Below are 23,723 nucleotides of genomic sequence, written 5' to 3'. Positions count from 1 at the left end.
CACATGTCATGTTCATAGCCCAGTTGCCCCCAAGGAGCATGCAATTCCTATTGGATGTCCATAGAGGTGGACCAATGAGAATTAAGCTAGAGTATATGTAGTTTAATTCATTTAAAAACACTTGATAAAAGAACCAATAGAAATTAAGCTCTCTAGAACACTATTGGACAGTCTCCCAAGGGGTCCAATGAGCATTCAACAGCCCAATGGCTTGCCTGATTCCTATTGGCCAAAAGACAAAGGGGTGCGATGAGAGTTTAATTGTATTAATTAAATATCTAAAGCTCTCACAAAAAGGGAAAGAGGGACACATGTCACAAGGCTATCACTTATGCTTCTTAATTTTCATTGGCTAAGCTTTGCAGGGTCCAATGGGGTGCCAACATGAGTAAAATGCAAGAGGGGTCGACCAAGAGAGAGAGGGGGACTGATTTTGGCAAGGCACACACACACAATCTCATGTGTGAAGCAAAGAATACTCTCTCTCTTTCTCAAGATTTAATGGAAAGCCCATCATCACTCCAATCTTGTGAGAAGGGAGGCCTACACCAACAACTTTTGGCTTTCTATCAAATTGCGCTTCAACTAGGGTCTGTCAAGGATGCACTCGAAAGTATTAGGAGAAGTATGCAAACACACTCATGGTTACACTTTTGTCCACAATAGCTCTCGATGCATGCTCGAGCACATCTCAACAAAAATCCTCTTCTTTTGTACCACAACTCCGGAGTTGTCCACACAATACTTCACGAAAAGCATTGGTGGTAAACTCTCACCCCCCTTGTTTGCATATACCGTTGGCCAACTAGTGTAGGACGAAGGTCTCGCCGTCTGGATCCAACGAACTGTACTAAATCTGTGGCGGCAGAGCTTTGCTACTGTGGCAAGCAACGTAAAGGGGGCCATTTCTATAGGGTTTGTCTGTTGCGACTGTCTTACAGAACAGCATCGGAAGCTGAATGGAGTAGAGGGCAGAGGAGGAAGCCGCAAGTACAATCTCAGGCTGCTCTATGGCATCATAATCATCAGATGTGATTGAGAGCGGCCCCCTCACAAGGAGGCAGCCCTTGCCACAAATTCAGAGTATGGTGCTTCAACTGGGCCGTGGACACGGTATTCTTTAGTAAAAGGCGAAAGAATAGTTCGCTCTGTCCTCAACCCACACCTTAACCCACACCAATGTGGCCTCCGGCTACCTGGTCCATGACCCCTGCGCCCCCGCATGTGGGATATCATCATGCCTGTGCTCTCTTACTCTCGTCCCGTCAACTGTCTCGAAAATGCCACGGGGGACAATATGCACCCCCGCATACTTTGGCCACCGAGGATAGGAGCAAGGTTCACGCTTACCTTGACAGCTTCATCTATCAAAATGCTCTCTAAGTGCGGGTAAAGTCACCAGGACATTTCATGCTAGTAGTGCACCCAATACGATTGAGGCTGTTGCGTGGGCCTCTCTTCGGAAGAATCATCGTACCCACCTCCATAGCTGCTGGAAGATATGTTAGGGACTTCATGGGGCGACAATTGTGATGCCTTTATATATCGAGCATAGGCTGCAAATTCGGCTAGCATTATGTAGTAAGAGAAGCTTAACAGATGCATAAAAAATCACAGTATCAAGGTTTTGGGAAGAGGGATAGTGGAGATGGAGCTCCAACAGCCTATTGCGTTCTTTCCTTGCCTCCGAGTTAGCACATTGACTTCTTCAAGAATAAATGCACACAGCGATCAAACATTTTATACCTTAAGGCTGGCCTTTGTAGTAGACAAGCACAAAGACTGAATCTGAGATTATGAGTCCATCTTATTTATCACCCCCCCATGCTTTCTTCATAGGAGTTTCACAAATTGTCTCTTTGGCTCAATCTTTTTCTTGTCTTGTCTAGTCATGGTCTTACAATCCATACCTTGGTTCTATTGCGCATGTTGCCTTATGAATCTGCTCTTCAACATCACCATCAATGCACCATTCAATTGGAAAAGAAGCTACTTGGATAAATTAATCGGATTACATATCCCTATATGACTCTCCATATCTTAATACTCCTTTTTCTATCTATCTCTATGTCTATCTATTTCCATATCTCCTTGGCACCAATTTATTCTACTACTCTCTATCTCTATCTCTATATTTTTACTAGCATACAACTATATCTATATCCCCCCCCCCCTCTCTCTCTCCATGTTATCTCGTTCTGTCTGTATATCTTTCACTCTCTATCTATATTTCTACATCTCTTATCGCAAACAATATTCTAAATTTTGTGCTTCATCAAATGACAAAGATTTTTCCTCTCACAAGGTTTGCACCACCCACGTTGGTATACATCTAGCCTACTCCACTTCAACCCTATCCTCAATAACATCTTGGGAACCTACCTCAAAAAATAGATGATCTCTAACATCATTGGAAACCTGCATCTGGCTACACATTTGTCTCATTTAGGACTTACATTTGTACTCCCATCAATAATAGACTTTGCCTCAAGTGGATACACCCATGCATGCCTAGAGTAATCATTAATAAAAGTCATGAATTACTAATGACACCCAAATTATGAAGTATGCATCGGCCACAAACATCACTCTGGACAAGTTGGAATTTTGAAGTAGTGTATGCCAACTCTAGTTTACACTCTTGTATGCATTATGCCTAATCCATCTTCATCCTGAAAGACACATTGCAAATGGATGGCGCAAATATCTATGGTTGCAAGTACATACATTAGCTCGTCCTCTAGGAAAGGATCTAGCACATTCTCCTTTGTTCTTTAAAGAATGCTTGTGGGCTGTTTTAACATCTATCTCCTTCTGAATCAACTCTTCAACATCACCATCAATGCATCATTCAATTGGAAAAGAAGCTACTTGGATAAATTAATCGGATCGCATATCCTTGTATGACTCTCATATCTTTATATTATTTTGTTCCTAAAACATACATCACTCTTAAAGACTTCTAAATAAGAGGATTAGTCAGCTTTGGCTATAGTCCACGATGATGTGAGTACCAGGTGACAAAGCCCTCCCTAAATGTACAACTGGAAACCAACACATCACTCGCTTTCAATAAGTCAATAAAGAGCTCTGTTTCCATGTACATGATTTTTGTTAAATATTATCAAAATGAACCTAATGCTTTCGCAAAAGAAAATATAAATAATCACAAGGAATTAGAGTTATCCAATTTTCTCAAGGGATTTCAAAATGTTTTTATTGACGACATCCGTTGTGAACTACCTCCTAAACGAGTCAATGATGACCATGCAATTGAACTTCTTCCAGGAATTTCACCGCCTAATAAACTTTCCTTATAGAGTTTCTCAAGCTCAACAAGAGGAGATTATGCGGCAAGTGCATGAGTTAGTTGAAAAGGGCATGGTTAGGCCTAGCTCATCTCCATTTTGTTCACCCGTGTTATTAGTGCAAAAGAAAGCGGCACATATCGTATGAGTATCGACTATAGAGCACTGAATAGAATCACTATCAAGAATAGGTTTCCCGTTCCACGGGTAGAAGACCTATTTGATAAGCTACAAGGTCGCCCTACTTCAGTAGGATTGACCTAAAAAGTTGCTACCATCAAATAAGGATAGTTGATCAAGACATTGTAAAGACCGCATTTTGCACTACGTTTGGTCTTTACGAATACATTGTCGTGCCTTTTGGCTGGACCAATGCACCAGCCACATTCAACCGCTTGATGAGAAGCTAAACTGGAGTGTATAGCCGAGACCTACAAGAATCTTTTCAAAAGATTAAGGATGCTATCTCTATCTCACAACAAAGGCAAAAGGCTGTTGTTGATAAGCACAGAAAAGCCCAAGCCTGTGCTTAAATTTCCCAAGACTCGATTAAGGCACACGACGGGCAAGAATCCTACGGGACACCAAAAGTATTGTGCTAAGTTAGCAAAAGGTACTATGGTCCCTTCTAGATTCTTAGACCAATCAATGACATGGCCTATCAACTCAAGTTTCCCAGTCAATGGCTCATACACAATGCTTTCCATGTGATCCTATTAAAGCCTTACAAATACATGCACATAGTGGTCAAATGTTGTATACCTTAAGGCTAGCATTTACAATAAACAAGCACAAAGAATGAATCTAAGATTATGAATCCCTCGCTAGGCTTTCTTTATAGGATTTTCACAAACTTTCTTAGGGTTTTCTTTGGCTCAATCTTTTTCTTGTTTTGTTTGGACATGATCTTACGATCCACACTATGGTTCTATTGCACCTATTGCCTTTTGGATCAACTCTTTAGCATCACCATTAATGCACCATTCAATTGGAAAAGAAGCTACTTGCATAAATTGATCGGATTGCATATCCCTATATTACTCTCCATATATTTATACTCCTTTTGCTATCCATCTCTATGTCTATCTATTTCCACATCTCCTTTCCACTCTTTATCTCTATATTTCTACTAGCATATATCTATATGTGTATTCCCCCCCCCCCCCTCTCTCTCTCTCTATTTATCTATCTATCTTATGTCTATCTATTTCTACATCTCTTATCGCCTTTATCTATATGGTTCTACTACTCCCCCCCCCCCCCCCCCCCCCCCCCCCCCCCCCCCCCCCCCCCCCCCCCCCTCTCTCTCTCTCTCTCTCTCTCTCTCTCTCTCTCTCTCTCTCTCTCTCTACTCAACAATGTTTCAATGCACACATTGTCACACACAAAACAATATCTCCATGAACTTACTTAAATTGTATGCCTAAATAACGATGTGGTAGCCCCATCTGTGTGTGTGCGTGTGTGTGTCTACTCAACAATGTTCAAATGCACACATTGTCAGACATAAAACACTATCTTCATGAAGCTACTTAAATTTTATGCCTAAAAATGATGTGGCAACCTCATATTTGACATTTTAAAAGAGCCATTCAAATCAGAAACATGCCCCTTATTTGGTCTAGTGTGCAACATGCCATCAACATAGAGCACAATGATCACAAATGCATCATTCACATGCTTGACATGCAAAATGCTCTCAAATGGACCATTATTAAAACCATGTGCAACAAAGTAAGCATGAATGTTTCCACGTCAAGCATGTGGATCTTATTTCAAACCATGCAAAAACTTCTTAAGACAAAACATCTTGTTTTCATGACCAAAAATAGGAGGGTGTTATACATAAACTTCCTCATAGAAATCGCCATCCAAAAATTCAATCTTTATGTCCAATTGATGTACATTCCAACAATAGACTTATAGAAATCAATACTATGTCTGAAACTAATGGCAATTATTCAAGTTTGAAGTATTTGTTCAATTAAGTTGTTTAAGCCCATGTATGAACTTAAGATCTAGTAGAGTGTTGGGAAATTTGGGCACCTTATGGAAGAATAAGAGTAGGGCGTTCGCGTCCATAGAAGAGAGTGTAAACCAAAGGAGACCTTTATAGACTATAGCGAAAGAAGTGTCAGACACTTACTTTGACTCGAGTTCTGAGATGTCTTCTTTTTCGACCCAATTAGGAATAGGGACCTCACTCAAGTTCAAGCATATTTCGACCTTCTTTAAAACCAACAAGTACAAAGCCTAAATTTATTTGGATCCTAATGAGGAATTTGTTGTTTGGCAGCGCAAACACAAAGTAGCAGATGACCTTCAACTATGCTATTTTGAGCATATGCTTATGATGTATTAGCATACGTTGTTTCATTTTTTGACAGACACATCATTTTGTATATGTACTTTTGACATATTTACAGGCTCTACATGAGTTCCATCTTGTATATTTGATGTTACCATGATGCCTAGGAGCTATAGAGATGCACACAATTCTATGCATCTCATGGACGGCCAGACATATTTTTTATGCCCTAGGTATAAAAGTGAAAGTTAGGTCATTTTTTAGGGATCCTCAGGTGAGTTAAGCTTTCATGGAAAGCTTGTAGAGAAGATAGAGGTGAAGATGTTTGGAGTTGGAGCTTCCTCTTATGCTCACCTACTTTCTATGGCATGCAATGGAAAGCTTAAGTACTCTTGTTCTTCTTTCTCTTTGTCAATTGTGTTTATGGTGTGTAGTTAAGCATTTATTAGTATTTAATTAGTGTTTACCTCTCTCATTTATCTTCACTTTTACATTATTTGTGAGCTCATTGAGCTTTTGATTGATGTGTGTGTGTGATTGATGAGAGTGTGCACCCATTGTCCTCTTGATTGTTGAGATTAAAGAAGATTAGAGAGTAGGCATTGAGTGATTAGCCTTCTCCATAACTTTCTCTTCTTCTTAACTCTCTTGATTAGGATCCTCTTCTTGCATTTCTAATGATTCCATGCCTTCATGCACTAGCCGGGTTATCGATCCATTGGTTTGACATTATGTCGGTGGATTGAGCTATGCGACAATCCCCCAACATTGGCGCCGCTGTCGGGGATCGATTACCTAATCTAGAGTAGTCATTAGAGTGTTAAAGAGTCATTAATCATGTTTTAGAGTATTTTAGATTATGCTTTAGGTGTTGGTGATGGTGAATTGTGGATTTATGGTGAAATTTGGTTAAGAAATTGTGATTAATTTGTATGTTTTTCTCTATTTTTTCACTAATTTTCTACTAATCCACTAACAATTGGAGTGCTTTATATGTGTGTATGCCTAATTAGAGGCTTAAGCATCACTCTTTTGATAAAAAATTGCAAAAAATTTAAATGAAATCGAGTGATTTTTGAGTGTGTAATCTAGGGATTTTTTTCCTAATTAGGCTCTCTAATTACTCTCTAATCACACGTGATTTTTGTGTTACACATAGCTAAATCATTGATTTAAAGTGTGATTATCATTCTTATGTGTTTAATTTGATTGAAAATGATGCTACACATGAGATTTTGTGCTTGATTGATTGTCGGTGAATTGCGGTTAAGCGGTTGCTAGTCCACACACGTGTGTAGGCATCAATTGGAGTGGAAAATCGACGCGATGCTTATGTTACTATGAGTGCATTAACCCGTTCATTTGCTGATTTGATTTTCAAGTTTGATTAAAGATAAATCTCATAAAAAATTAGTGCAAATCTAAGTGCAATTAGTGTGCCTATATGTAAGCAAAGTGCACATTTTTTAGTGAAAATTATGGTTTAATTGGTGCCAATTGGGTTCATAAAAAGCATTGGATTGCTTGATGTTGTTATGATGATTACGAATCAGTTTTTTCATTGCTAAAATTGCGTCAAAATGCTGCCCAATTTTTGCTAGATTGTGTGTGCATTGATTAGCGACTAGTGCATGATTATGCTTGTGTGTGTACACTTAATTGGTCTTGTAATTGATTGCAAACTGATGTGAAATTGGTTGAATTGCAAAGTTCAAAGTGTGTTAATCAATTGTATATGCTTAATTTTGCTTAATTCTATTGCTAATTATACTAACTTTTAGTCAAAATTAAGCAAAAAAAAGAAGCAGCAAAAATCGACCTAATTTGGATGCAAAATGAATAGAAATTTCATTTTGGGTGTAACTTTGAAGTGTTAATTGCAAAAAATTCTTTACAAAATTGAGCGTGTACGCACTTCACAACCTATTTTTAGTTTCGCACACGCATACGTCTCACTTCTCGTAACAGTGTGTACACTTACTTGATTTAGGTGTATGTGCATATACTTGATTTAGGTGTGTGTGAGCACTTACTTGATTTAGGTGTGTGTGTGCACTTACTTGATTTAGGTGTGTGTGCATTGCTTGATTTAGGTGTGCGCATCATTTAAGAGGGGTGTGTACCATCCTCAATTTGGGTGTGTGTAAAGTGTAGTGCACAAGCAAACAAAAGGGGCGGGCGGGGGGGGGGGGGTCAAGCACATGTGCATGCTTGTTTTTAGGTGAGTGGAAAGGGAGTAAAGTCAACAAAAGACAATGCATGTGAGAAAAGAATCTAGGTGAGAGAAAGAGAAACAAAGTTAACAAAGATAATAAAAAGAGTGTGTGCATGGGCGTCTGAATTTTTTTTTAAAATCCATTTTTTTTTGTTCTCTTTTTTTGTAGGCGTCCCATGCATGTGCGCATCTAGTCGGCCTCTTTCGGACCTTGTATTACGAGGATCTCTCTCTTATACTTTCTCTTATATACCTCGTTCACGCGCGCATTTATGCACGACTAGACACTGAGAGTACATATGTCCGGAGAGTCGTTTGCTTGATTCGCTTACTTGTTTGACATAGCACACTGAAGGATTTAGTGGACTCTCGACACATTGACATCATTGTGATGTGATTTATGAGCCACTATTATCATGCATGATTGACTATAGGTCACCCGTGTGACAGTTTCATTTGATCACACCATTCACATCACGATCTTGCCATACACTTATTATATTGCTTGCTATTCCATTATATTGCTTGCTATTCCTTGAGAGATCTAGATCAGTCATAGTGAGCTTCCACATGATCATTGAGTATTTGCACTCTCTAGATTGATGACGACCATGGCCCTAAAAGATTCCGATTTGGTGTTGCTATTGGTTAGTAGGAGAGTACGAGAGACATTTATGTTATCATGATCGATATACCGATCACTATTTTGTGTGGCTTCAGCCTCATGATCACTCTACTTGTGCTTTTTAGTCAGTTAGAGCCAGAGTCCACACCACGAGGTCTGATCATCTCATAGATTTCTTAGGTGTACTCTATCGAGTACAAAATATCCATTCTAGACATGAGATCCCAGTACCATCCCTAGAGGATGTTGCAGACGATACCATCCAGTGACAGTCTAGTTACGGCGTATGCATGATAGTTTTTTGTATGTTGATGATGATGCATGCATGTATTTGAGAGAGTCACAGATGCCTGTACCAGAGCCTCAGGTAGATTTTGGTAGATCCATGGGTAGTAGGACCTATTATGGCCTTGATGATTATAGTACCTACACGATGATTTTTGGCCTACCTTATCGACCTATCCTTAGCCCTAGATCACCTACATCTAGTGTCGACATTGAGCTTGAGTCCACATACACAGCGAGATCACCCATTAGACCACCTCCAGGCTTTCTACCTAGACCTATTGCTCCACAAGACTCTATCGATGACCATAGATCTAGGTTGACACTGGAGATGGACGAGTCTCGAGAGCAGTTATTGATAGAGCCACGCATAGAGACCGAGACGAGATTGACATCAGAGTCCTCACAGACACCACACAGAGCTAGATTCGGCATGAGGAGCACTTCACAGTCTATGTTTACAATGAGATCAGAGCCACCACAAGTCATCGAGATGAGAGCACCCGCTGTGAGTGCACCACACATAGAGCCATTGACTATGAGACGATTACATTGCGGACCCATGAGAGAGCATCCACAGCCTTTGGTGACGGAGCATACCATGCATTTACCTAGAGAGGCTGTTACGACCACAACATTGAGCCATATTGATGTTTCAGGATCACATGACCATGAGAGAATTATGTCACATGGGGCTATAGTTTCGACGAGTGACACGAGTCCTACGATGAGAGATGAGCTACACGAGTTAGCCACTACTCTGCTGACAGATAGACCTATGCTAGTCTTGTGTGGTAATAGGATGGGACTATGCATATTTCATGATCTGAACCGATCGAGTTTATTTCAGAAACTCAAGCGCTTTGTTCAAGATCCTCCCACACATCAGTTAGTGAGAGTTATGCCTAACCCAGGCATGCCAGGATCTTTTAGAGACGAGTATGATGCGATGTACTTGCCAATGTTTGAGATTGAATTACAGACCATAGAGCCTTTATCATATGACGAGTCCCTAGATACGCATACTCATCCCACATTGGTAGAGTTGTATAGACTTGAGCAGACAAAGACATATGTTGACGACTATGGATGTAGATACACACGAGAGTCTAGCACATCTAGTGAGTTATGTCAGAGAGTGACTGCCATGCTTTCGTTTGATCGAGATCCTCAAGAGCGTGTATATAGAGGCTCTGATCATGCCATCTATGTGCTGACTATTGGAGTGAGATACACACCTAGATCATTGATCAATCGAGCACATTGTAGCACTAGACTACCTACTACAGCTTTAGCCGACTAGTCTGGTCATAGATCACCTCCTACACCCATGAGTGATTGTGATCCTCTATGAGAGATTACTAGGACTATGCCACCCCTAGATGGAGCTCTTGAGCTTAGCCTACCACAGAGTGAGCTTTATAGCTTAGATCAGCATGAGACCGATGACATAGAGCTGACATGTGTTGCTCATCATCATGATGTGCAGCAGAGTGACACATTAGTGACTGATTCACCTACAGAGCACCCACATCACATAGATGTTGCCATAGAGCCATCTATTCTTGTAGAGACACGATCTCATTCCTCGATCATAGAGCGAGCAGATACGATTGCAAAGACATTGACACATGAGGTTCCTCTAAACCACCACACAGATACCACACATATAGAGGTCACACCACATATCATTGAGCCTACATAGACTAATATGACCTCTAGACATTTACATCATGAGGATAGACGAGCACCTGCAAGATTCTATTGGAGACGACAAGTATTGTCTGATTCTGAGCGAGCATTAGAGCCTACTCTAGATAGAGTTCAGAGTAGTGCTACCAAGGAGTTACCCCTTCCACATCAGATATATAGATCTACACCCAGAGCTTCCTATAGGACTTGACGAGTATATGTTCCACAGAGGGAGATATCGATGAGACCATTGCCTAGTGATGACACTTATGTGTGGATAGAGAGCCAGATTATAGATGATGGATTATCACATGGTTGGTTCACATCTAGACAATCACTAGAGGCACAGAGTTATTATGAGGGACATAAAAAGATTTGGGTTCCCAGGTTGAGAGTTGTAGCACATAGTGAGCATTCACGACCACATTTGATTACGAGAGACTTGAGAGATATTTCTAGACCTTCTAGAATATCTCAGAGATCATTTTTAGAGAGACCACGACCACGGAGACTGTGTCAGAGAGAGAGAGATCTTTACATTCACATGTGAAGAAATATCCCAATGACCTCCTCATGAGATTGAAGGGATTGAAGATTTGGCTACCAAAGAGCCGACCACCTATGACATCACAGGTTGACACTAGTCATAGCTTGTCTGAGGTTTCCATTGACCATGTTGTTGTTAGAGCTTGGCAAGAGTCAGCCATCAGGGATCTTGAGCCACATAGTTCATTGACCACACAGTCACAGATTGATGTTATCCCTAGATCCATTAGTTGTGCTATAGATTCTACCATTGACATGGAGCTAGGTGCTAGCCAATTGATGACCATTATAGAGAGAGCTAGGAGACTATAGGTTTTATTGTTTGGAGAGAGTTCTCTTATCCCTCCTAGTTGCACCAGACCCTTGACTTGTACAGATTGACTATGGTGCACTAGATGCATACGCATATGCTAGAGGCACTTTTTTCCCTTTCAGTTTTTTCCCTCTAGACATCCAGGTTTGAGACCTTAGTTTAGGATTTATTTTTATTTTTGTTTAGGTAATAAAACTTCCACTTCTATGCTGACACACCTTTCTAGGTGGTAGTGTTTTGTTTATGATTTTGCAGCATAGATGGACTTTAGCTTTCACACAGCATGGACATCTCGAGTTCCAGCTTCACATGTTTTCTTCCTTGGCTATTGAGGATATGCAGCACATATCTCCAGGTGTACTACTTTCCATGATTTATGTTTGTGGCAATTTATGTTTGCTGATTGTTGTATTCCATGGTTTGATCGAGTGCATTTAGATATGTTTTGTTATCAAGATGTATAAACTTGTCTTTGCTTTAGTTAATTGACCTTAAGTTTAATCTTATTGATGAGCCTTGATGTTAGGAGACTGTGACTTTAGGTTAACCAATTCACTTGACCACTAGTTTTAGTTGGAAATATTATTTGAGTGTTTGAAACCTTAGGAGTGTTTTAAGCATAGAGAGGCTTGCTCACTCAAACAACAACGACCACTAGTGAGAATACAAAGGAAATGGAAGCAAAAGTTGGAAGAGAAATCCCAGCTTCGACATTGTATTGCCTATGGTATTAGAGTCCTAGAGGTTTCGAGTGTGGGCTCTTTTCTTTGAGAAGCAAAAAGTCCCAGGCATACAAAATAAACACACATGTTTTTTTTTAAAAAAAACAAACAAACAAACGAAAGAAAAATGAAAAGAAAGAAAAAAAAAGACATGAAAAAGACCCATTGAGCTTCAAGTAAAAAATTCAAGCTTTTGTTCAAAGTTGTGAGAGTTAGTAAGCTATTCAAAGCTAAAAAACAAAAATAGGGAATCTTACATTTAGATAATCTTTCTAACTTAGCTAGTACTAGAGTAATTGTTTTAACCTTTAGTTGTAGTTAACTTATTGATAGACTCATCCATAAGCCCATAATTTTTGATTAATTAATTTCAGCAAGTGCAATTTATTTGTCCTTAACACTAGAATGGTAATAGGACACTTTTGTGTCCTGTTAAGTGGCCATTTTGCTTGAATTATTTGAAGAGTATGAAAATGAATTTCTAGGTGCTATATATCCACAAAGTTGCCTTATGAGCTGAAAAAAACTTAGCATTTTTTTGGAGTATCGATCTCACCATTAACCTTACTCTTGCACAACATTTTTGAACCTAAACTTTGTGAAAAAACAGGTCTTGTTTTTGGCTTTTTTTCAATTGTTGGCAACTATACCACTCTAAACTTCATGTTTGTGAGGTTTAGATGGCTAGAGATTAGGCCTTCATAGTTCTCAACATGTTTTGATGCTTGTAGGGAGAGCTAAGTGTTAAAATTGAAAGTTATGACCAATTTACAAGAATTGCATAATCCTGTTTTTTGGCCAAAGTTAGCACTTTTATTATTTTTTTGGTGGCTTTCTTGATATCCAAATTCAATTTTGATTGTGTAAGTGTAATGTATAACATAAAGCTAATATTCCTTGAGTTTTGGGAGACCTAATATGCTATATAGCATAGTATATGATGATGGTTGAGTTTTTTGATTGCTGAAGAATACGATACATTTTAGAGTAGCAAGTATAACTTTCTACATATTGCTAGTTTCTTAGGCCAATTGTGTGTATTTTGTAGGTAGTAACCATATCTAATCATAGACTACAAACTTGGCTAGATATTGAGTAGTTTCTATGGGTTTCTAGAGGTCATAATGCTAAACCCAATTTTTTCATGTTTGCTGTATTTAGCACTTTATCATTGCCCCCAAGGTTCCAATTGTAAGAGATCCATTATCCTTTTGACATGCTCCATGGCTTCTTTTGAATCCAAAGGCCCAAAGGGAACTAAGAAAACATGTATATAGTATCTGTATTGAGCGTGACTATAGAAACTTTGATGATAGGTCCGCAGAATGGCAATAATGCAACTCTTTTGTACCTATTTTTTTAGTGAGGTAAAAGCAACCATATGTTTTGGTCACCAACCCATTGAAGTTAACGGGGCATTTTATCTCATGTCCTACAAAAATCCCCACTCTTATTTATATGCAGTCAACTGTAAGAAATTGTTGTTTTGGGCAAAATGCATTGGTCCATCAACTTTGGAGACTTGTAGTGACCAAGGGATGAGAAAAAATTACAAGTTTCTCATTTTTTCCATATGTAGTAGTTATTGAACTATAAGATTATGAAAGGATTTTTCAAAATGAGTGGATCTACTATGGTTTTGGAATTTTTTCCCAAAACCCTGAAAGGACACTTTTATGTCCTATTAGGTTACCATTCTAGTGTTAATGGCAGTGTAGCATTCCATAATTATTTGTATTCATTCATTACCACTTTTATGTCCTATTAGGTTACCATTCTAGTGTTAATGGCAGTGTAACATTCCATAATTATTTGTATTCATTCATTACCACATACATGATTTGCCTTTCCTTTATGCTTTATTGCCATATGATTCAGCCTGCTACCTCATTGCCTTTTTCTTTTTCAGGTCCATTCTTCACATAGCATCTACCACGACATGGATTTGTCAGGGACGACAAAGCTTAGGAGAGGGGCAGTGTTTGGCAGCGCAAACACAAAGTAGCAGATGACCTTCAGCTATGCTATTTTTAGCATATGCTTATGATGTATTAGCATACATTGCTTCATTTTTTGACAGACACATCATTTTGTATATGTACTTTTGACATATTTACGGGCTCTACATGAGTTCTAGCTTGTATATTTGATGTTACCATGATGCCTAGGAGCAATAGAGATGCAAACAATTCACATATTTTTTATGCCCTAGGTATAAAAGTGAAAGTTAGGTCATTTTTTAGGGATCCTCAGGTGAGTTAAGCTTTCATGGAAAGCTTGTAGAGAAGATAGAGGTGAAGATGTTTGGAGTTGGAGCTTCCTCTTGTGCTCACCTACTTTCTATGGCATGCAATGGAAAGCTAAGTGCTCTTGTTCTTCTTTCTCTTTGTCAATTGTGTTTATGGTGTGTAGTTAAGCATTGACTAGTCTCTAATTAGTGTTTCCCTCTCTCATTTATCTTCACTTTTACATTATTTGTGAGCTCATTGAGCTTTTGATTGATGTGTGTGTGTGATTGATGAGAGTGTGCACCCATTGTCCTCTTGATTGTTGAGATTAAATAAGATTAGAGAGTAGGCATTGAGTGATTAGCCTTCTCCATAGCTTTCTCTTCTTCTTAACTCTCTTGATTAGGATCCTCTTCTTGCATTTCTAGTGATTCCATGCCTTCATGCACCAGCCGGGTTATCGATCCATTGGTTTGACATTATGTCGGTGGATTGAGCTATGTGACAACCCCCCAACATTTGTCGTAAGGGTAGATGATTATTCCAAAGCTTTGACTTAGTTCCAAACCATACCTCATGGGTCAATATTAACTAATCTACCAACTTTGGCAATGTGATTTGTTGTTGCTTGCTCAAAAATGGGAAGCAAGCATAGAATTGTGGCACAAATCTACATCGTCAAACAAACACAGGGAGAAACTATCAGCAATAGTGTGAGTCGGATGAGACAATATATTGACAGATGTTTGGAGTTGGAAATTCCAAATGATGAGCAACTTGTCTCATTGTTTTTAGAGGGATCATCAACAAGGATTTGTATGCTATATTGAATAGCAAAATACACAGGACTTGGGAAGCATGCAATCTGGATGCTATTGACTTGGGAGATAATTGTGAGATTTATAACAAGGAAAGAATTGTTAAAGCCTCACAGAGTAGGCGAACTATCCAATACATTCCAGTGAGACCAGAAGGGCATCCCATGTAAAGATATTCGTCGAATGTGGCAGCAATTCAGAGACCACCCATGAATATGGAGAGACCACAACCAGTATGTTAAGTATGGAGCGTGATTTACCCCTTGTAATTTTCTATGGTAAAAACGCACATTTGTAAGGCCCCCATTATGAGGAGAATCCATCGTGCGTGAAGAAAAATAACTCGCCGGAAAATAAAATCAATCGTCGGAAACCAAAATATTCCTTTTCGTCGGAATATTATGGTTGGACGGCGGTCAGAAAGTGGTCGGAAAACGATCGGTCGGTTGGCCGGTTGGCCAGTGGTGGCCGGTAGTCAATGGCCGGTGGCCGGTGGTCGAAAGTCAATGGCCGGTGGCCGAATTCAATGGCGAACTTGTCTTCTCAAGGGCGGCCACACATGGGCAGATTGGAGGGTTCGATTTGGACTTATCTACACAAGGGCAGCTACACATGGTTGCCTCTCATGAGAGAGGGCAACCCTTTTGGCCTATAAAAGGAGGCCATTTCTACACACATTATATAGAGTGTGAAGTTGATACAACAAGGTGAGTGTGAGGTGGTGAGAGTGACGCAAGGCGGGAGCTCTATTAAGGGTATAATCCCTTCGTAAACTACTTCTTGTTTTGAAGTACTAAAGCCATTGCGTGGCTGCTTTCCTATGGATATATTTCTCTCTCTCTCTACTCTATAATCTCTTGTGTGTGAAATATATCTCTCTCCATTAAGTAATCTACTCAAATATCTATTTAGCTACGTCTTATTTCCTAACAACTAGTATTAGGCCAGCAACCACCACTACTAGGGAGTAATGTTGTGCCAATCAAGTACATGTTGCCTGAGGGGCAGATGGATGAACATGCTCTAGTACTCATTACACCATACCCTGACACGAGTTCTATACCAATGGGGGTAGAGGAAGAATGGTATACACAATCAACACCCGCTACGGTAGAGCCAGTTTATCAAACACCACCATACGTAACACCTGTTTACTTCATTGTAAACCATAGAGCTAGACCACCCATGATCCAACCAATGCCAAAACCAAAAACCAAAATTCTAGGAGTAGATGAACTGTGGAAAAATGATTGTCCTGATTCAGATAAGAATGTGAGACCTATAGAGGCATTTTGTGGAGCGTGTGGTTGCAAGCGGGGATATTGTCTTGAATATTTTCCTAGAAATCCAACAAACAAAGGGAAGACCTTTATAAACATAGTTTAAGTAATGCCAAGTAGCTCATCCAAGGGAAAATCCACAGTTCCAGTTTGGGTTGTTACTAGGACACATGCTAGAGATAATCGAGGAACAATGCAAGTGGTTCGGATGCACCTAGCCAACCGTCAAAAGACTTCAAAAAAGAACTACACAGACGCTACAAACTTTGAAGACAAAACAGTTAGCAGATTGATCGAACGGATGTCCAGTTGACCGAACACGTAGTCGGACACCACATTTGTACTTTATTATTTTTTTGAGCTAGTGTAGTGATACTCTATGTAAATCCTGATTCTAGAGTAGCAGGTCGATTCCCTGAGTTATAATTCCATCATGTGTATAAAGGCCCATGTGAGCCAGCCACAAGACATTTAGAAAGCCCTAGGTATAAAGGTTAATAACTTTAATGTGAATGGGGAGGCTTATCGTTTGAAGGAGAAGGAGCTCTGCAAAACATACGCTCAAGCTACTAAGCTGTTCCAACTTGTAATCAAATTTTCTAATGATTGGGTAATCCAATTCTAATTATGGAACTTGCATTGTGTTCCTCTCTCTTTGCTCTTGCATTCAAGTGTGAGCACGGTCAGTGTTGTTGAGGTTCATGACTACGTGTTAATGAGCCTAATCTTCAAATTTGAGTACTTAAATCATTGTTTTTGGATCGTTTGACCATAGGAGAGTGTTCCTAGACCATAGGGCGACCTTTTTGGATAGTTCTATTGCAGATTTTATGACCTTTTTCATGATGGATTGTGATTTTGGTACCTTGTCAGATTGTGACTAGACTTGGTAGGATAGTGCCTCTAGGTGTCTTAGACCTCCTCCTAAAGTTTCATTGCATTTCAACTTCATTTGAGTGTCAAAATGGCATGATAACCTAGAGCGGCGAGAAAGGGCATATCCAAATTTTTTATATCATTGAGTGGTGGTTTTCTTATTGACTTGTTGCATTAGCTCTTTAGATTCACTTCTTGAGGATTGACATGCTCAAAGAGTCTCCATGTCCCATCCAAGTCACTTCGTTGATTATTGACATTATGTTAGTGCCAGATAGCAATGCACCTTCACCTAAACTCATAGCCCCTGATAGTGAGGAGGGATGGGATGGAATGCCCATAGTCGAGGAAGATTGGCCAAACCACCTATGGGAACGAGTTAGGGAAGCAAAAGATGGAAGTTTGACACTAAAATTGGCCAAACCACCTATGGGAATGAGTTAGGGAAGCAAAAGATGGAAGTTTGACATTGAAATTGGCTGCAATTGAAGAAGTGTGGCCAGATAGACCACGCATGGAATTAGATGAAAAATCCTTGTATGGAGATTGGGGATCAAAGCTGTTAGGCTTGAGAAAAGCGGGATTGTTGCGGACACTACCTTCATACCTAGGAGAAATTGGTCTGCAAAATGATGAAACTAAATAAACCCCAACAAACCTTGGATGTGGTGAATTTGCAATCCATTATGTCTTCAATCCAATGCACACACACATTGGGTGAGCTATTAAAGTTACAACCATACCTATGGGGAGATTTGCACTCCACTATGGAAAGATGGGTATAAAGGGAGTATCCCAAACAAACTTAAAGGAATTGCAAAACAAGGAGATGCGAGCTAACTTGTCAACTTTGTACCCATGAACAAAGTAGGGGACTACTGTGAGGGGAATGAAGGAAATATGAACCTTCCATTACGATACAATGCCGTAACTACCATGGCTGTTTTGGATAGTGGAGCAAGCATAGCCATAGCAATGAAAGCTATTTGGGAAGCCTAGGGGGAACCAACCATTAGAGAGACATGCATGAAATTGCAATTAGTAGACGAACATGTTGCGAAGCCAATGGGCTTACTAGAAAACGTGATAGTCAGCTGCTATGGAATTGACTACTAGCAAACTTTTGCCATTGTAGAATTTGGAAAAAAACTCAACTATGAAATCATCGTGGGAAGACCATTCATAAGACAAATAAAATTGATCTAGGATTTGGGAAATGACTATCTTTACTTGAAACAAGTGGAAGCAGTTACTCAAGTAAATCTAAAGGACCATTCTTACAAGGATGTTTTGAGGACACCTATACTGGAATTGGACTCTGAAACCTTTGAAACTAAATTATCGTCATGGATACACAGAGACACTTCAATTTGGATGCACGGGGCTTTTGAATCAGAATTTTTATGACAAGAATATTGTGTCTTAGATAGAGAAGTGATTGAAGCAAAATACATACTTGAATCATTCCCTGAACATTTGTTTGAACCCTTTGAATGGACTTCTTTGGCCATCATGGATGTATCTGTTAATCAATCTACACCCATGCACTTTTGTGATGAGGATGGCTGTGACATAATTCCTATCCAAATGGTATTTATTAAAATGATCAAGGAGCAAGGGGTCTTCTCTGATCACTACTATGATGCCATAGATAAGTTGGAAGAAGAAACAATTACAACGGAGGAGTCAGACTCTGAAAAAGAACACATACATGCAAAAATTCTCCTCAAGGGAGGAGAAGAATTTTTTTTTGAATTTCCAAACCAGCATCGTAGACGCCAATGAAGATATCAAAGAGAACAAGAAAACAACATGAAAAGGAAAACATCAAAACTTGCAATGGAAAACAAAACTCAATTCTTGTTGAAAGTGGATGTTATGAACTGCATAAAAGACAAGATAACGGGACGTTATCTAGACATGAAAAACTCAAAACAATGAATCAAAACAAAACGAAAATTGGGCAAGCCTGATAGAACTAAAGGAAAAGAAACCCCAATGACAAAAAATGAACACAAGGCAAAATATAAGGAGCTAAAACTGACCTTGAAAGAAGTCTGGACCACGGAAATGGAATCTAAAAATAATGAACCAGGAGATTAGTGTTTCATCTCATTACAAAGAATACACATTACAGGATCAACAATTTTTTGTAGAACAACCCTTGTGGCAACCAAAAGATCCAAGGAAATCTTATGAGGACCTACAAATGCCAAACAAATAGACCTTGCAGATCCTGGAGACGCGTCAATGCCCATATACATAGCTATGGATCTATCGCAAGAAGAGGAAGATATTCTCATTTGAACATTAAGGGAGTACAAGAATGTTTTTGCTTTGTCCTATAAAGACCTCAAGGGGGTGGATCCTACAGTTTGTCAGAGCACACTATCCCTATGAGAGATGATGTTAAGGCGAGTAGACAATAACCATACACCTACAATGAGACCTTTGGCAAAAAGATCAAGGAAAAGATCCAGAATCCCAAAGAGGCGGAGTTCATCTATGAAATAGAACACACTGATTGGGTAGCACTTATCGTGGTGGTGCCAAAAAATAATGGCAAACTCAGAGTGTGTGTTAATCTTAAGAAGGTGAACACAACCACTATACGAGATAATTATCCTCTTCCTATCACCACAGACCATGTACTAGAACGAGTAGCTAACAAGAAAACTTATAGTTTCCTTGACATATTCTCTCGTTACAACCAATTGACCATAGATACCAAAGATCAACATAAAACGGCTTTTGCTACCAAATGGAAAATTTTTACGTATAGGGTCATGCCTTTGGGCTTGATCAATGCACCAGCAACATTCCAGAGACTGATGAGCCATGCTTTTAAGGAATATCTATAGAATTTCCTAGAAGTATACATTGATGGTCTTTGTGTGCACTCCACAAAAAAAGAGAGTCATGTCAAACACTTACAATGTGTCTTTGAGAAATGGCACCTATATAAAATTTGTTTAAATCTTGAAAAATACGTATTTATGGTTAGATAGGGAAAACTTGTTGGACATATTGTATCAAAAAATGGTATTGCTACAGACATGGAAAAGGTGGTAGTGATTTTTGAAATGGCTAGACTGAAGAAGTTTAAACATTTATGGGACATTGTGGCTATGACTGTAGATTCATCTACATATATGTTGTCATAGCTAAACCCATTTATAACCTTATAACTCATTTTGAGTGGATAGATGAATGTGAGGAATCCTTCCAAAAGCTTAAACAAGCTTTGACCCACGCAACAATATTGAAGACTCTAGATTGAAACAAAGTTTTCCATGTGCATATAGATGCTTCAAATTTTGCTATTGGTTGCATATTAGCTCAATCAAAGGAGAGGGTACTATGTATCTCCCTATCTCATATGCTAGCAGACAACTACACATAGCAGATAAGAATTACACAACTACTAATAGGGAAGGTCTTGGAATCGTGTACGCGGTCAAGAAATTATGACATTACTTGTTGTTAGCTAACAAGTTTGTCTATTTCATAGACCATCAAGCCTTGCTCTACTTTGTAAACAAGTGTAGGGAGGCGTTGTAGCACGACCTAATTGCAACCCACACAAAATTATCAAATCCGTGGATTTGCAACCCGGCTAGGGCATGGAAGCACGACCATCGGATGAATGGAATAGAGGATTCAAGAGATCACCTCTCCATTGCAAGTAGAGAATAGCCATGGCAAGATTAACTCTAAACCTACTCTAATCACTAATCAAACAACTCCTACACACATCAAGCCCACAGAAGTCTGACTTACCATAGACTAAAAACCCCAAGCACACTAATGATAAGCACACACTAGTTACCACATGTCAATCACGACACTTCAGAAATATCTACACACACAAAGTGAATTGTGCTAGAGAGACACAAGCAAACAATAGGGCACACACACTAATTACAAGATTAAGACCCAACTTAATCAACCTAATTAGTGATGCTAAATATCACAAATCAAATGCTTATGGAAGAATAGGAGTGGTTAACAGCAAGAAGTACATACATCTCCGAAATCTAGAATAATGAAAGTGTAATACTACTTCATGACAAGATGAAATGTAGAGAAGAAATAGAATAATGAGAAAATAAGAATTAGATTAATTAAGAAGAACTTACTCTAATTACAATGGTTAGCACTAGCCTCTTAAGCATGGGCATTAAGCTCAAAGCTAGGCCAAATCTGAGTGAACACTCAAGAGAGAGGGAGCTCTCAAAAGTGGATTTTCAAGAGTGGTTTCAAGAATGAAGCCTCCTTGCATAAAGGCTTCCTTTTAAGGGCTTTCACCACAATCCCTTCTACTATGGGTTTAAGCTTGAGCCCTCTAGCTACAATATACAACTTTGGAACTCCAAGTGAGCCCAAGACTTATACAAAGTGAGTGGAAAATATTGTGACATCCATAGATATCACCCGCTTGATGCATATTCGGTGTAGCCTGTGTTAGCCGCTGCTACCATTCCCCCCTTCCTAATTTTGTGCACGTCCTTGTGTGTCGATGAAGCAAGACACGGTGACATGGTAGAAAGCAAGTCCATAAAGGAAATGTTGAGCTGTAAAACATAAGAAGAAGTAATGAGCATCAAAAGCCAACAAGGATACAACACATGAAGTACAATGAACAATCATGCAAAGTGAATTTTTTTTTGCTTCTAAAAGGTGGGCGAGTCATAGTCAAAAACTAAACAACATAAAGCAAAAAAAAAAATCAAACTATTGTGAAGATTAAACCACTTGACATTTCAGTTTTATGCATGGAACACAAGCAATCATTATGACCCTAGGCTAATGCAAGTTCGTAATCCTATCAGCCTAAAAACTAAGTGACCAATATTAATAAATCATTCAAGTCTATCATGTCTTTGGGCTATAAAAAATCTCTTAATCTATTAGTACATTGTCATAGCTTCTTGAAGCTCATGGAAGTTTTGTTTTAGTCATTCATTGAAAAATGTAAAGCAAAATACAAGGCTACCACCCCAAGGCAAGTCTAAGTGTCACTCTCGGCTCCCTGAACGCTCAAGAAGGTGTTCCAAAAGCCTACTAGCCTACCAAGGCGACGGCTAACCCCTATCAACCTAGGACATCGGTTTAGGGCCTTGACCAAGTGATCCAAGGTGATTCCCCTCGCCTGCCAAGTGCCAACAATAAGACACTAGGCCTCACATGGACACAACATAACATAGAAATTTTCTTTGCATGTGTCTAGTAGCATTTTTGCTACTTTTTCTTGACACTTTTTTGCTTCATTGTTTCATTTTTTAGTACTTTTTGTTTCTTCCAATATGAGATGCTAATGGCAAATGGACTAAAGGACTAAAGCCTAATCATAGTCCTAGGTCATATAAAAAATAAATGGAGTATTAAGACTATCACTAAGAGTCTAGGACTAATGAGAAATGAACCTACATTAACCTAAGGTCAAGGCCAATTACCTTTGATTAGCACACATAAAACCTAATTTTTTGATGAGTCAATATTCACAAAGCAAAGTTTTGAAACTTTAGTATACCTAGCTTTTGAACATGAAATACCCATAGCTTAGAAGCAAAAAATTACTTAAGCTAAGCATAGAGAATGAAGAGATGAACAAAAGAGCAAAATCACAATTATTGAAAGCCAAATGCACAAAAAACATTAATGAAAACCTAAAGCTAGGGTCTTGCATACCCGAATTTGCCAAAGGGAAAAAACCCAAGGGAAAAAAATGCCTTTGGTTATGAACATGATGCTCTTTGATAGCAAATTTATGCATAAATAACAACCATGAGAGATAAAATGAGCTTCTACATAAGCAAATTTTACAATTTTTACCATCTCTCATGCATGATTCAAAAGTTGATTAGTTTCTAGCTCACTTGAAGTATGGAATTTAAAACAAGCCAAGAGCTAAAAAATAATGAAACATTGATGAAATGAAGTGGCTCTTTAAAGCCAAATTTTACATTTTTAAAGCTTTTCAAAAAGTTGGCTAACAACTAGCTCACATGAAATTATCAATTTTAAGAGTAATCTATGAGCTAGAGATGACTTCCACTTGATGAAAGGAAAATGAATGGCTCTCAATAGACAAAATTTGTACTTGAAAGCTCTCAAAAAAGTTAGGTAAACATTAGCTCAAATGAGAACATCTTCACTTTAGACCAAGCAATAAGCTAGCATGTATAAAACTTTAATCCAAACAATTGGAATGGCTCTAATTAGCCAAATTTTGCACTACATTGCAATGATGACCCCTTCTTGGATCAATTGAAATCACACTTCACCCACATCCCTTCAAAATAACTCAAATCATTAGTGCTATACATTCATATGGTCAACACAATACAAGCACTAAAAAGCATGTTCAGTACTATCTCATGGCCATTCAAGAAGCCCAATTTAGTTCTATGCAATGATTTTACATTAAAATCAAGCACTAAAATGTACAAGCAATGTCAAACCCAAACTTTAATGCACCCTTTCCATCAAGCATGAATGCATCAT

The 23,723-nt window shown here is 38.9% G+C and overlaps 1 non-coding gene across 1 annotated transcript; it reads right to left on the bottom strand.

Moving 5' to 3' along the window:
* Positions 1–1,042: 1,042 nt before the first annotated feature.
* On the bottom strand, positions 1,043–1,168 carry LOC147432926 (U5 spliceosomal RNA). The gene has a single exon (XR_015185607.1). It is a non-coding gene; the product is annotated as a U5 spliceosomal RNA (small nuclear RNA).
* Positions 1,169–23,723: the final 22,555 nt, after the last annotated feature.

This window comes from Adiantum capillus-veneris, chromosome 20 (genome assembly GCF_014529385.1).
Source record: "Adiantum capillus-veneris isolate H3 chromosome 20, ASM1452938v2, whole genome shotgun sequence".
NCBI lineage: Eukaryota > Viridiplantae > Streptophyta > Polypodiopsida > Polypodiales > Pteridaceae > Adiantum > Adiantum capillus-veneris.
The sequence above is the reverse complement of the archived record's forward strand: the minus strand, read 5'-3'. Positions and strand labels throughout refer to the sequence as shown.